Source organism: Dipodomys merriami, unplaced genomic scaffold (assembly GCF_024711535.1).
Source record: "Dipodomys merriami isolate MVZ:Mamm:240054 unplaced genomic scaffold, mDipMer1.0.p SCAF_3, whole genome shotgun sequence".
NCBI lineage: Eukaryota > Metazoa > Chordata > Mammalia > Rodentia > Heteromyidae > Dipodomys > Dipodomys merriami.
In genome coordinates this window covers 116,874,337-116,890,416 of record NW_027204492.1, presented here as the reverse complement: position 1 = coordinate 116,890,416, position 16,080 = coordinate 116,874,337, and the positions used below count along the sequence as shown (strand labels likewise).

The 16,080-nt window shown below is 48.1% G+C and overlaps 1 protein-coding gene across 2 annotated transcripts in view; it reads left to right on the top strand.

The window, feature by feature from the left end:
- Nucleotides 1-1,943: 1,943 nt before the first annotated feature.
- Clcn4 (chloride voltage-gated channel 4) overlaps nt 1,944-16,080 on the top strand; it is a 61,687-nt gene continuing 47,550 nt past the window's right edge. For both annotated transcript variants that reach the window (XM_070040910.1, XM_070040909.1), the window contains exons 1-2: nt 1,944-2,083; nt 3,340-3,586. The gene's annotated coding sequence lies outside the window, so the exon portion shown is untranslated. The remainder of the gene's footprint in view (nt 2,084-3,339; nt 3,587-16,080) is intronic.

Below are 16,080 nucleotides of genomic sequence, written 5' to 3'. Positions count from 1 at the left end.
GAAAGCCTTCCCAAGGGGATCCTCCAGCCAAAGCTAGAGAGTGGCTCTTGCTTATAGTCTGAGGTGTTTGTAGTGACTTCAAAGGAATGTCTGCTGGGGGTTGGTACTAGCAACTAATGGTGGGACACAGATAACTTGCCAAAAGGGCCACAGCTGGAGGTAGGGAGGGCGTAAAACAGGGTCTCAGTTCAAAGGCTTGTTATGTTCAAAGCGCTGGTCTGTTGCCAGACAAATTGGATTACATTCAGTCAAGGAGAAAGGGTAAGGTAGTTTGTAAATCAAGGCACTGGTCTGGGGCCTTAAGATAAGGACACCTGGCTATTTCAAACACTGGTGGTAGGAAGCAACATTGCCTCTGCTGAAGAAGCATTGTTTAGCTGGGCACAGTGACTCAAGGCTGTAGTCCTCGGGAAGCTGAGATCAAGGAATCCCAGTTCAAGGCCAGCCTGGGCATACACTTTCAGGAGACTGCCATTTCAATCATTTGCTAGGCAAGGTAGCACACGCCTGTCATCCACATTAAGGCCAGGAAGCACAAGTAGATCAAAGCAAAGCTGGCCAGGACATAAAAGGAGGCTCTATGTTGAATATAATCAACACAAACAGAGGCCAGGAGCATGGCTCAAGGGAAAGAGAGCTGCCTGGCCTGGCGAGCTCAAGGTCCCAAATTTAATTGCCAGTATCACATACACAAAATCACTGTTGGAACTCTTTAGAGACTTTGGAAGAAAAGTGACAAGGGAAAAAAGCTTTGCACTCTCTCTGTCTGTCTCTTTGTCTCTGTCTCTGTCTGTCTCTGTCTTTGTCTCTGTCTCTGTCTTTCTCTCTCTGTCTCTCTCTCTCTCACATGCACGCCAGATTTTTATCCCTTTGAGTCTTTTGTATTTTCTTAAAAGCCCCATATTGGTCATGAAATAAATGTTTTGAAAGAGCCCGTCAGCTTTAGCTTTTCTACATTCATATACAAATGTGTCTGTAGTTACCGTATAAATACACCATATCTACAGACATTATCAATCTCTCAGTACAGAATGCTTTGGAGTTTGTTGATTGTGTCATCTACTGTAAATATCTTTTCTCCTCCATAAGGACCTATTGCCAGTGCACTTTAACTTCTTGCATTTTACAGATGTCTATTTTGCATACCCTATTTTTGGAAATTTAATTTGTTGCCAGTGGTTTGAGGTCAAAAATCATATTGCAGCCAACTTTCCCTAGCTGGTTTCTTGCACACGGGGCCTATTCTCCCCGCACCCCAACTCCAGGGCAAATTCCTGGACAGAAATTGCTGGGGTAGGCCGCTGTCAGGGCTCCAGAATAATTGCTCAAATTATCTGTAGTTTTAAGGCACTTGGTAGGAATTGCTAAGTGGACCATGGGAATGATTGGTAAATTACAAATTCTCACAGGTGGTACTGAGTTTCTTTTTTTGTTGCTTTTAAGTTTTGCCAAATCGATGGAGGGTATTGAAAACTGTTGGAAACTGCATGACCCAGTTTTAGATCTACTGCAATATGTGTGTGTGTGTGTGTGTGTGTGTATACAATTGAGTAATCATGTGGAAAAAGAGAAGGTGAAACTAAAGGGTGTTGGCAAGAAAAAAAAAAAAAAAAGGACAAAACCAAAACCTGTTCTGGATGAGGAAGGTGCTTATATTTGGTCATTTCTACCAAGTGGGTTGAATTGTACCATCTGCTCCTGCCTGGCGTGATACATTATACGCTGCCCACTTGCCGTTGATTCTAGAGCTTCGGTAGCAGCTGCTGTCCAGACCCTCAGGGCGGGGCGTCCTTACTTGACGCAGCGTTGAGTCTCCACTGGATTGCTCCGAAGGTAGGAGATGACAGACTGGCACTGTGGTCTCTGTGACCTGGCCGCTGCGCGGGGGCTGAGTGGCTGGGCCAAGCACGTGACCCTCCCACCCTCCCTCTGGGGCCCTCCGAACGGCTGACGCTGAAAGCGACTTTTGCCTGTCAGGAAGATGAGCCTGTCACTTGTCCTCTCGAATCAGACCCTCAGACAAATGGAGCAGGGGATCCCGGTAGCATTTGAACTTTACATCTCTAGAATCTGACAACAAAAGGTAAGTTCTTTGGCGCTCAGGAAAACAAACCTGAGAGCCGTGACCTACAAACCGCCACTGTCAAGGTTTAAAATATGGTCTTAGTGAGGGGCATGGGCTGTATTTATGCCTAAATTAGAGAACGACTTTCTGAACAGAAATGTGCTTACTCTGGAGGGAATGGTGGTTTAAAAAAAGGGGAGGGGGCAAGGCTAAATATAGAATGGCAGAAAAGCTGCTTGAAATAAATAGCAAGTAAGTTTAACCTACTGGAAGGCAGTGTATTTCATGTGTCATTCCGGGGTAGGAGTGAAAGGAATATTAAAGTTGTGCAACTCATGAAAAGAAATTGATTGGTATGAAATTACAATACAAATATCATTGTTCTGCCTTTTGTCCCTTCGAATTTCAAACAATGTTTATGTGGTTTGGCAAAAGAAGAATTTGTCCATGTCCCTTTTCATGGCATTGGGGTATGGGGACTGCTTAAAGTTGCAAATATGCTTTTCACATTTACTAAATGTTCACAGAGTTTTCTCCTTTTTTCCCATGGTATTGGGTTTCATTTCTGGCTCTTGTACTTGTTAGGCAGGTGCTCTTATCGTTTCAGCCACATCCTCAGCTGTCTTACAGAATCTTCTAAGGCTTTCTAGGCAAGGCTCTTTTAGTTGTGTATAGGAAATGTTGATATTGGACATATTTTCTGTAATAGCAAAATGACTCACTTTTTCAGAATGTGATACAAATTAGAAAACAGATAGCAATTTACTGTCAATTAAGACTTTTATGCTTTACCAGAAAATTTAAGAAAATAAATACAGCCATATACAATTATTCTCATACAGTACCTTTATATTTAGAATTAAACATTCAAGTAAATAGTGTGTGAGTCACATCTCCAGCCCGAAGTGAGTGGTGGTATTATGTGGTGTGGCCATTCTCCCTCACCCCGTTTGGAAAATATGTATAAATTTTAGAATACAGCTCTCGAGAGGAAAGTATTATTTATCAGTATGATTAGTATCATATTCTGTAATTGTTTTAAACTGTTCCGTGTAATATTTGACATCTGATTTCTGTATACAGTGTATATTCATGCATTTCAATGTGAGTTTGATTTGCACAACATATATTTCTCTGCTTCATTTGATAAATACTGGTTTTGAAAAAGAACACTTGGTCGCATGTCTTCTCATTTTAATCTCGTTATTGAGAGTTCGTTTGAAATCCTATTACATACTTGGAAGCTGTAATAATTTGGATTTGCACTTCCCTAGGCTCACAGCACCCATCGAAGCAAACAAGCCTGAAGCAGAAGGATCTGGCTGAAGACGGTTGCTAGGGACTGTTACCCTCACCCCGAGATCACCTTGCTTCGTTCCGAACCGCACTCCAAAGCCATCACGTGACGGCGCGGAGCCCCGCCCCCGGTGACGTCACAACGCTGCCCACCGTCCGCTGAAGAAAGGATGCTGTAGGATGCGGGCCAGGTGCGCGGCCGCGCCGCAGCATGCCGCAGTGCAGGTAAGGGGCGCGGGACGCCCGCCGCTCTCCCCGGCCGCCCTGGCGGCGCAGAGGCGCAGGCGGAGCCGCAGCGGGCACCGGGCAGCCGGGCCGCAGCCGCCCTCCCCGCAGCAGGGCCGTGGCTTCACGCACCAGGCGGGGAGTGGCCTGCTGCTTGCGTGGGGCCGGCGTCGGGGTGCCCCCCGCGGGAACAGGGCCGCGGGTCCCAGGCGGGAGCGTGTTGGCGGAGGGGGGGGCGGCTGGATGAGCACCATCCGTGCGTTCTCAGCACACAATGGGGCGTTGATTGAGAAGGTTCGGGTTCGCCGCCCAGTCCGTGGTGCGCTTTGCATCCTGACGTGCTGGGGAGACGGCGCCTTGCTCAGGCTTGGGGGGCTGCGTGAGGCCTTTCAAAGCACAGGCTGGCGGGGGCCCGGCGGCGTCGGGGTTCGCAGTAGCTGCGCAAGGCTCTGGCCTTTAAATGTGCAGGACCCCCTCCCCCCAAGGCTTGCAGCAGATGGGAAAAATCACAGCGTACAATAAAAGGCATTGCCCGCACCCCCATCGCACCCCAAGAGCACCGGCGGCAGCGAGAGACAGCAACATCTGGAAGAACAAAATGGATGGAGATGAGCCCAGCGCGAAGGTGGCCAGCGCTCCTGTCCCTTCCCACGCGGAACCGTGAGCTCACGGCGTCTCTTTGGACCCTGTTTACATTCCTTCCTCCTGCTGTCGGCCAGGCCGAGTGGGCACCGTTAGGAGGAGGACAATGTGGCATTCTTTGCCGAGAACCTGCAGCCGGGAGCCGGGGCGTTGGTCAACTCCAGGGGAACTCACAGCAGGAGGCCTTGTGCTCCAGAAGGGCCGAGGGGGACTGGGAAGCAATGCTGTTTCCCTTGGTAACGGAAGAAAGCATTTCTTTCGGTGGAGGGTATCCTGACGTGTTGCTGTAGTCATTCAGCGACTTCGTTATTGCCATTTTCTGCCTTTGGCTCAGCTTGCTTCAGGATTGAGATCAGCTGTTGGGGGCAGCTCATTGGTAGAACATGTGCTAACCACGGGGCAGGCTCTGGATCGCATCCACAGCACCAACCAAGTAAATCCATTGAACAGTTAAACAGGTCTCCAAGCCCCCACCCTCTCTGCACCTCCAGCCCACTCTAGACGGAGCAGGTGTTAACAGACTGGGTTCTACTTTGGCTTTGTGACTTTATATAACCCTGAACAAGAAGGTTTGTCTTCAGGCCTTTGTTTTCTCATCCTCAAGATTACAAAGACATTTAGACTAGCATGTTGCAACCCGGGCACGGTTGGAGGCCAGGTTACTCTCTGTTGCAGGAGCGGGCTTGTGCATTAGCAGTACCTGTGGCCCCCACCTCACTGGTGCCAGACCAAAGCCTCTCCTAGTTAGGATCCAAGTCTCAATAGATGTGAGCACGTGTCCCCTGACAGCTGTGGCGTCTCTGGTTGAAGCCTACTGATTTAGGTCATTTTCACTTTATTTTCCTTGTGCTACTGGGTTCCAGTGTGTCAAATGCTAGGTAAGCACTCTACCCACCATTAAGCAACACTTCAACTCCTACATACCCTACAAAAGTTGTTCTGGCACCAACATTATGAAATTCATTTTCCTATGATTTATTCAATGTGGAGCACTGGGTGTCAGAAATCAAGTTTCCTTTATAGTGTTGGACATACTGGAAAATACAACGTGAAGGCCTTTAGACACCAAGGGTTTGTGAATACCATTTCTCTTGTAAGTGGAGGAGGTATGTGTATGCCATTTGGAGCCGGGCACAAACCTGGCAGCTAGGCCACTTTTGGGGAATAAGAAAACAAGCACTACACAACCATGGGCAGAAACACGCTGGGATTCCAGCCGTGACTCACCTGGTGAGGCTGGAGTGCAGAGATGGCATTTCATTTGAAGTTTTTAAATTATTATTTTAAAGGTGATGTGCAGAGGGGTTACACTTGCTTAAGTCACATAGAGTGTATTTCTTTTTGGACAGTGTCACCCCTACCTTCGTTCTCTCAGTCTTTCCCTTCCATTCCCACCCATAAGTTGTATAGGTCATTTTCAACATCGTGTCCGGCGAGTACCACGGCTGCATTTGTTCGCCCTTGGTCCGCCTGTTTCTGGGGACCAGATTAAGGTATAGTGAGCCCATAGCTTCTGCCTGAGGTACTGCGTTTTCCAACAGGGTCAAAGGTAGTGCTATGTACAAAGTCTCAATGTTGTGGATGGGGCTGGCGGCTAGGAGGTCACTTCCTGGTCAGGTCAGAGCAGTTGAGGTATTCTAGAGATGAAATAAGGTGTCTTCTGTGCTAGTCCCATGTGGTGACAATAGGCTGGTGATGGCATTCCCACTGTTAGGAGGAGGCAAACACATTTGTCTCCAGCAGTGGCTGCTGGCTGGTCCCTCTGGGCAGCAGGCGCGCACACAGACAGACAGACAGACAGACAGACAGACAGACACACACACACACACACACACACACACACACACACACACGCTTTAAACTTCAGAACTGGACTCATGTCTGAAAGTCTGAAAGTCTAGCTCTGGTACTTAGGAAGGTGACCTTGGCCAGCGTGACCTCTCAGAGTGGGAGGGAGGACTGTGAAGTCTGTCCAGCCGTCCACGACGGTACCGCTTCCTCGGCATTTAGAGAGGCCCAGGGGAATGGAAGCGGCCTGCCAATTGGAGTCTCCGAGGGACATGAAGTCACGCTGGGAGTGACGCTGCCAGGTGTGGCGTGTGTTTCCCGTGGTGCGAGCAGGAAGTTAGAAAGCCTGCATAATTTTGTCCTTGTCCCCTGGGGCTGGGACTGTGCTCTGTCCTCGACATCCCGCACTCCCTCACTGCCTTGCTGCATCTCTCCCTTCGTGGTCCCGTCAAATATGTCGTGCGGGAGGGTCAGAGCGGCCCCTTGGAGAAGGGGCTGCCAGGCGGGGCCAAAGGCCGAGGCAACAGCAGCAGGCCCCGGGCCCTTCCCAGGACCTTGTCTCCTGGGGCTTCCATCCTGGGGGTCTAGCCAGTGCTTCTAGGGTTCAGACGGGGCCTCCCAGACTCTTCTGAGCCCCAGAACAGCTTGACGCTCTGGGTTCCTAGCCTTGTGTCTTCATAAGTCGCTGTCAGGAATGAGACGCAGGCAGATAACAGCTTATCAAATGATGACTACGAGCCTCAGGAGCCAAATGCCGGGGGGCCCATTGATGGGGTCACGGCCTGAGGAAATGCGTATTAGGCATCGGGTGACACTTGGTGACTCTTTCTGTGCCTGGTTATTCACTGAATTCGAGGAGGCTCGTGTGGACAGCTGCGCGGGTGGTGTGGAGTAATGAGATGCTCTTCTGGCATGAGGGGAGAAAGGGCCCGGGACTTTCTCGGGTATGCTCTCTCTGTCTTGGATGGGTCTGCTGAAGGAAAGGGCGGTCCTGCCATGAGCAGCCCTGTGTGGAGTGGGGGGACCCGATGACCCCTAGGAACCCACACATGGCAGCAACGTGTTTCTGGTAGCAGGTCCTCCAGCCCCAGGTGGGCCGGGAGTTGGGGGTTACCTTCTTTTATTTGTGGGTCATGTGGCTTGAACTCAGGACCTGGGTGCTGCCCCTAAGCATTTTTGCTCAAGGCTCTACCACTTTGAGCCTCAGCTCCACTTTGGGTTAATTACAGGTAAGAGTCTCACAGACTTTCTTGCTCAGGCTGCCTTTGAACCAGGATCCTCAGATCTCAGCTTCCTGAGTAGCGAGGATGACAGGTGTGAGCCACCAGTCCGAGAGCTCTGGAGTCCTGCTGTCCAGCTTAGCCACACCTGGATTTTTGGCCCAGGACCAATGAGACAAGACATGTCTGTTTCTTTCTGCTGTGCTGTGGCCTTCCTATGCAGCAGTAGACAGCAAATGCATGTGTTTGTGAAGAGGGCTCTTACTCTTTGGAGATGCATGTTAAGATATTTACAAATAAAATGTCATGACAGCAATAGTTTATTTTTTTTCTTAATTTTCTTTTTTCTACTTTTTTTTTTGAGAACTCTTTTAGCAAATGGCCAACTAGAAGACAGGTCAATTCTTCTCTTTTTTTGGTGCCAGTCCTGGGACTTGAACTCAAAGCCTAGGCACTGTCCCTGGACGTTTTTATTCAAAGTTAGCATGTTCTACCACTTGAACCACAACTGTAGAGCTTTTGGGCTTTTGCTAGTTAATTGGAAATAAGAGTCTATATGGGCTTTCCTGCTTGGGCTGGCTTTGAACTGCAGTGCTCAGATCTCAGCCTCCTGAGTAGCTGGGATTATAGGCTTAAGCTACCAGAGTCTGACAATAAATTCTTGTGGTACTTGCTTTTACAGTCAGTGTGTTGCAGGATCCTTCCCTGTTCCCCTCCTCCTCAGCAAACTGGGGTGTTGCCCACAGGGCAAGTCTTGTTATCCAATCCTTCAGCACATTTCCAGTGGGCAGCTAGAGAGAAACTTCCCTTTGTATCCGGGGGTGGGTTTCTGTTAAGATAACAATGCATATATTTTACCGTTCTTTTGTATTAGCAGATGTTAATTGTTCAAAGGGGTTTTGTTGTAATATATCCATAAATGCCTATAAGATACAACAATCAAATTCACCCCCTCTATTACTCCTTATTAACATCCCCTCTTTTTTTGAAACAATTTTAATGGGTTTTATTATTCTAGTTTCAATCATGCATATAAAATGCTTTGGTCACAGTCACCCCTTTTTGCCTTCTTTCACCTCCTGCCTCTTACCCAGATCTCCAGCAAGCAGTACCTGTTTTACATTTATGCTAAGTTGTGCTAGTCCTGGGGCTTGTCCCTGAGCTTTTGTGCTCAGGGCCAGCACTCCACCACTTGAGGTACAGCTCCACTTCTGGCTATGTTGGTGGTTAATTGGAGGTAAGAGTCTCATGGACTTTCCTGCCTGAGCTAATTTCGAACCACAGTCTTCAGATTTCAGCCCCCTGAGTAGCCAGGACTATGGGTGTGAGCCACCAGTGCCTGGCTATGCTATTTTAAAAAAAAAAAATCTAGGTTCTGCCTATGAGAGAAAACATGATATTTTATTTCTGAAGAGGCTGGTTTATTTTATGTAGCATAATGATATGTGTTCATGACTATTTTGAAACAATAATGCATACACAGGGTCGATTTCAAGGTTATACAAAAGATGCTCTGTTTCCTTCCAGTTCTGGGTCCTCTGCCTTCCTTCCTGAGGCAAGCATCTGCAGATAACTTAGTTAGAGATTGTTTTAGAAACTTCCTGGGAAGACAGCCTTATCTGTACAATGCCCACTGTTTCCTTTCTTGGGATATAATGTATGCACAGTTAAAATGCATTGTTTTGTTTTGACATAACAGAAACCCAGAGGGTCCCATTTTGCCTCATTTTAGTCAAACGCTCTGGCAACAGAAAACAAGAATTCTTTCTGTCCCCACGGTTTGGCCCATCGCCAAACTTCATCTAGATGGAAGCAAATAATAGATGCGCTTTCATGTCTGCCTTCTTTTACTCTTCATAATTTTGAGATTCGTCTATGTTTCTTGCAGCAGTAACCCACTCCATTTTTTGTTTTTCTTTTCAAATTGGCTTTGTAAATAGCTCTTGTAGAGATAAAATAGGAATACTCAACACACCTCATTTCTCGGGCTGTGTGGTGGGGGAAACTTGTTTGCCTTAGGCTCATGGTATGTATCAGTCAACATCAGTGGGCAGTGAAGTGATTCCTTAACTGCATTTTGTGTGTGTGCATGCTAGTGCTGGGCTAGAACTCAGGGCCTTGTGCTCTTTGTCTTTGCTCACAGCTGGGGCTCTGCCACGTGAGTCATACTTCCAGTTTGACTGTTTACTGGTTAACTGGAGATAGATTCTTGAGGACTTTTCTGCTTGAGCTAGCTTCAAACTGAGATTCTCAGATCTCAGCTTGCTGAGTGGCATGAGCCACTGGCCCCTGGCTTAGCTGGCGTTTCATGAATGGACATGCCCATTTATCAATCTTTTATAATCAACGATGATAATATTATAGGAATATAAAAACTCTAAAGAGAAAATGATTCATTAACTAAATAAATAGAATTTCGTTGGTAGAAGCATGTTTCAAAGTCAGAGAACTCCCTATGATTTTACATACGAGGAACAGATGTTCAGAGGAGTCAGATGTCTTACCCCAAGCCGGGCACCAGTGGCTCACGCCTGTGAGCTGCCGCCTCCTAGCTACTCAGGAGGCAGACATCTGAGGATTGCAGTTCAAAGTCAACCCAGGCAGGAAAGTCCCTGAGACTCCAATTAACTACAACAAAACTGGAAGTGGTGCTGTGGCTTAAGTGGTAGAGCAGTAGCCTTGAGCTGAAGAGCTCGCGGACAGCGCCCAGGCCCAGAATTCAAGCCCCATGATCGACAAAAAAAAAAAAAAGTCTTAGCTCAGCTTATGTGAACAATTGTGCTATAGCTATGGAACAACTGGGGCATACCCAGGTTCCATTTTCCAGCTTAGCCTCTGGGAGGCCAAAGGCCATATTTGCTTTCTTTAGTGCTGTAAGAACACAGCATGTAGTAAGTGCTTCTTAAATATTTGTTGACTGAGACAAAATACTAATATCCTAGAAAGACCATTAATATTATGGAATCTGAATGAGCATTTGTGTAAGACATAAGCCTTGATCATTCATTCATTCATTCATTCACTCACTCACACATTTATTGCCTCAACTATATAGGTATATATTTTTTACATCGCTTAGCTGGTGTATGGTGAGCAAGTACTCTACCACTGAGCCAGAGCCCCGGCCCTCTTAATTAGGTTTTAATTCAACAACTATTCTTTGGGTCCCAGCTATCTGTCTAGGTCAGGTTTTCTTTTCTTTTCTCGGTTGGTTGTGGGCTTGAACTCAGGGCCTGGGCGCTGTCCCTGAGCTCTTTTGTTCAAGGCGAGCGCTCTACCAGTTCGAGCTACAGCGCCACTTCCAGTTCTCTGGTGATTACTTGGAGATAGGAGTTTCACAGACGTTCCTGCCCAGGCTGGCTTTGAACCTGAATCCTCAGATCTCAGCCTCCTGAGTAGCTAGGATGACAGGCGTGAGCCACCAGTGCCTGGCAGGGCCAGTGCTTCTTAGCTTGATACTGTGTCCATTTGGCTTTGTGATGGGGGATGTCCTTGTTGTGTGCATTGTGCAGTGTTTAGTAGCTGGAGGTCAGGGAGAGCACTAGCCACTGCACAAGGCATCCTTGCCACATGTCCCCTAGCGGGGGACATTGCCTTCAGTGTAGAACATGTTAAGTCTAGTGGCGGGATAGAGATTGGAACCAAAGAGTCGAGGCTCATGTCCTCGAGGACCAGTCATTGCCATGGAGGACAGCTGTTGTAGGATGGTTCCATTGAGTGACAGCGTGCCCAGCCATTGGCTGAACTGGGTGACCGGAACTCCTGTTCAAGCTCTACAAGAGACCCTCTCCAGGGGGGTCCCCAGCCCTTTCTTATCCAAGCCAGAGATGACGGAGCAGGAAGAGCCGGGTGGCCTGCAGCAGGTTTGGCTGATGTGTCCCGGCCTCCTCCATGGGGCTGTGGACTCATCTCTCCAGGCCGTCACGCTGCGCTGCGTGCTCACCCTGACCCCGCAGGTTCTTGCGGGCCCTGTGGCCTGGCTGCTTTCTCCTTGAGTCTTCGTTTCCCTTCGGGACTTACTTGGCTGCGCGCGCAGCTCGCGCTCTCTCCGCCAGGGTGGCCGTTGCGCCGGAGGCACTGCTTCAACTCAAGGGCGTTGAGGTCGGGATCCCGCAGAGCTGGCCGCGCGCAGCTGCTTTGCCTCTCAGCTAGTCATCCGTTTCGCCAGCACCCATGTCTCCGCACACATGGGAAGTGGCTGGAATTGCAGCCACGTGCGCTTCACTGTGCTTACAACCGCGATACCCTTGCTAGTCATCAGGGTCGGAATTCTTTTCATGAAGGGGAATATCAGAGGTAAGAAGAAAATCAGTTGTTGTACAGAAAGGCTTGTCAGGGAAATGCTCCACCGAAGGCCGGGGTGAGGACTCCAGGAGAGGGCGGGACGGAGGGCATTCTCTCCAGCACCGTCTTTGGGCCTGATATGGGTTCAGCTTGTCTCCTCTCCAATTCACACGTTGCAGTCCGAATGCTCAGTACTTCCGAGAGGGACCTTCTTTGCAGACAGACTCTTTACAGAAGGAATGAAGATACAATAAGTTCATTAATACAAGCTCCTAATCAAATAGGTCCAGTATCGTCACAAGGAAAATTGGGGCTACGCACTAGTGGCTCACGCCTGTAATCCTGGCTACGCAAGAGGCTGAGATCTGAGGATCATTGTTCAAATCCAGCCCAAGCGGGAAAGTCCATGAGACTCCGATGAACCACCAGAAAACCAGAAGTGGCGCTGTAACTCAAAGTGGTAGAGTGCTGGCCTTGAGCAGAAAAGCTCAGGGACAGTGTTCAGGCCCTGAGTTCAAGCCCCACAACAGACAAAAAAAAAAGAAAGAAAAAAAAGAAAAAAGGGAAAGGAAAGGAAAATTACATGCACGCGCACACACGTACACACACACAGATAGACCCCTGAGAGAGGCCTGGAACAGGTCTTTCCTTTAAAGCCCACACTTTAATCTGTGACATCCAGCCTCTAGAACTGGGCTGCAATAAGCTTCTCCTATCTGAGCCACCTGCTCTGTGGTACATTCTAATAGTAGGCTGAGGACATGAATATAGCCATGTTTCAGAGGATGAGGAAGGTGGAAAACTTTACATGGTGGGTTTTTGTTTTTGTTGATTGTAGGGCTTGAACTCTGAGCCTGGGCGCTGTCCCTGAGCTCTTCGGCTTAAGGCGAGCGTTCTACCGCTTGAACAATAGTGCCACTTCCAGTTTTCTGGTGGTTAACTAGAGATAAGAGTCTCAGGGACTCCTGCCCATGTAATTGTAACCCCTCTGTACAGTATGTTCTCAAATAAAATAAAATAAAATTAAAAAAAAAAAAGAGTCTCAGGGACTTTCCTGCCCGGGCTGGCTTTGAACCATGATCCCCAGATCTCAGCCTCCTGAGTAGCTGGGATTACAGGCGTGAGCCACCAGCGCCCGGCTTCCATGGTATCTTTGACAAGCACTTTCCACATGGTTCAGGAGAAGCGTGGCTCCCGATAGCCTCTCAAGGAAGGGAAGCAAGGTTTTCCTGCATCCTGAGATGAGTAAGGCCTCTGGGGTCTGAGCTCAGTCAGCTCCCTCCTCGCTTCTGTGATCCCTAATCTCTTCTCTGTCTCAGTTGACTCATCTGTATTAGGGGACTGGTGACAGCACGTGATTCACAAGACGTCAGGAGCTCTGTCAACTTCAGACATGGGAAGGACGTAGAAGAACACCCTCGCACTGTGAGACTACAGGACCTTGTTGTTGTTGTTGTTGTTGTTACTGGGACATTCTGACTTGTTGACTCTTGGCACAGGCAACAGAGACTTCATGTCCCCATCCCCCTTGCGGGAGGGCGGAGAACACTGAGTCCATTGTGTCCCCCGAGGCCACTTGAGGTGGGTCTCAGCTCCTTCCCAGCACACAGGCTGGGTTTGAAAATAGGACAGATAGCCGCATGGGTCTGGGGCTGTAGGAAGCCTGCCATGCCCGTATCAGATCAGTGCACCCAACCCTGTACAAACCATATGGTAGTCAAGGGGCTCCGAGTGTGCTGGTGGACAGGGATCTGTGCCCAGGAGGAAGGAGGAGGAGGAGGAGAAGGAGAAGGAAGTCGCCATCTCTCTGTGCCATGACTTCCTGGCTGAGTTTAATTATCCCATGCCTCTCCACATGTTCTCTGGCTCTCCAGCTGCTCGAATCTTCAAGGCTTGTCTCTCTTCAGCCCTATGACTCTTGGCCTGTTCTTGGTGGCCACCTATGGGTTCTTGTCACTGTCAACACCTTTGTCTTTTCTCTGGAGAACCTGGCTTGGTGTTTGGAGGCTTGACTGGTGTGTGTGCGTGTGCGTGTGCGTGTGTGTGTGTGTGTGTGTGTGTGTGTGTGTGTGTGCTTTGTATTTTCTGGATATGAATCCTTTATTTGTTGTGCATCTGGAAAAGGTTTTATCCCATTCGATGGGTTGACTCTTGGTTCTTGTAATTATTTATTTTGCTGTGCAGAAACTTTTACATTTGATACAGTCACATTCATGCATCCTTACATAAAGACCCCAAATAGCAAAAGCCATCCTGAGGAGAAAGAGCAACCTGGAGGTATCTCAAGAGCAGATTTCAAATTATAATACAGAGACAGAGTAACAAAACCAGCATGGTACTGACACAAAAACAGACAACAAGATCAATGCAATAGGATAGAACATGCAAGAATAAAAGCATACAAATATTGCCATCTGATCTTTGACAAAGGAGTCAAAAACATGCACTGGAGAAACACTAGCTTCTTTAAGAAGCACTGCTGGGTACACTGGCTAGCTACATACAGGAGACTGAAAGTAGACCCCTGTCTCTCAACCTGTATGAAAATCAACTTCAAATGGATCAAAGATCTTAATGTGAGATTGGAAGCCTTAAAATTACCACAAGAGTGTATAGGGAAAACTCTGGAAGATATAGGCATAGGCAAATATTTCTTTGATACCTTAAAGGCATTTGTTGAGAGCACTGGAGATTGGCACCGAGTTTCTACTCTGCTACCCAGCCGCTTCCTCCCCGTCCCCCAGTAGCAGTGGAAAAAACGGGTTTTGTGTCAGGGGCCACTTAAGGAATGGTCACATTGCGGCTATTACATTGTCTTTGTGTGTTTTTTGTTGGTTTGTTTTGCTCACGTACAAAACACTAGCATGGAAACAATTCCATTTAAGGGGCACGGTCTGAGCATCATCATCGGCTGAGAGCTGTTCTCTATGATGCACGGCAGTCCTGTCATATGAGCAGAGCTTTTTCCCTGGGCTCCAAAACAGTGATGTCAGGCCCAGAGATACGGATAGAAATCTGTTGGAGCTTGCTAGAAAGTTCTGAGTGATCTAGAAGGGGCGTGGCTGTGTGCGATGCAGTAGCTATGCTAGAATTGAGTGTGGCTAGCAGAGTCACATGCACAGGCAGTTCATTTGCATGTGGTCCTTTGTCAGTATTACAAGTTGGGTGTAGCGACCAAGGTGAAGGCTTCTCTGTGACATCAGCACCTGCTTAGAGGACAGTGCAGGGACAGGTCAGGTCCGTATCTCTTTTCAATGTCTCCTCATGTCCAAGATGGGAAAGTGTGTTTGTGCATGTGTGTGTGTGTGTACACATGCGCATATGCATTAGGTGTGCATATAATCTTCCACTTTAATCTTCCACTTTCCCTCTCTCATTTCTGAGCAGCACACAGAAGCAGATAAAGAACTATTCGCTACAACCCCAAATATTTGTAGCAAAAACTCTCTTCTGCCTTCATCCATATTGGTAGATTAAGAGAGCATTGCTCTGTTGTGTAACTGTAATCTAGTGATTAATTTGTAGCAGGTTGCAGCGTGGAAACATGTCATGTGTGCACACAGATACCAGGGCTGCGTACAGGCCACACAGGGCATCCTCAGTCCATAATGTATGCTCCAGGGTACTCCCCTTGTTAGGGAACTGAGTGGAAAATGGGGAACCAGGGACCAAGTGGCCTGGTTGTCCGTAGCTCAGGGAGCTGACCATGCACTCTAACCTTAAGGCAACTCCCACACTCACGGGCTGCTTTCAGCCTTTTCTGTCACCCCTTCAACTTGTGTCTACACACCCTCAGGCTTCTAGACAGCTTAACGAGTCGCAAAACAAACACCTAGGACATCAGGTTAGGATACAGAGCAGCGCCACTGCTGTGGCATTTTCTGTCCAACTCACCCCCAAACTGATCTCCTCAATGCAGCTGGGTGTGTCTGAGTTTCTTTGTGGACTCACCAGTAAATTCTCCATTCTAGTGAATCATAGTTCACTTCTGCCGGTTTCTGAACATTGTATAACTAGAACAACACAGCATGTGTTCCCATACATCCTCATTCTTATGCTCAGTATTCTGTGTTTAGACCACCTGTTGCAAGCATCTTTTGGGGTGCACTTGAGGCACAGTGGGTAATGAGAGGCTACTGAACAGGACAGAGAAAGAACATGGATTAGAAAGGGACTCAGCTAGTGACGTTGTTTGGGCCAGGGCTGGAGCAGTGGGCTATGTAGGTAGGTATTTCTAGTGACCTAAGGCAGGCCATACAGTTACACTGTGTGGGCTGACAAGAAGAGCATATATGAGGCAGGGCAGGACAGAGGCAGAAAAGAGACAGGTTGGCACAAGATGGAGAAAAGAGGAGGCCATCTTTGCACATGATTGCTGAACCACTAAACTCTGGGGAGCTCCATCTGGTGGCCACATGCTGTAATGACATGCCCTCTGAGCTCAGAGGCTCCTCACCAGGTAGCGGGAGAGTGACCAGTGCTTATGGTCAGTTTACACCCCGCCCCCCATGAAATTACAAAGGTTTCAAGAAAAAAATTTAAAGGTTTCTTGTGATGAGT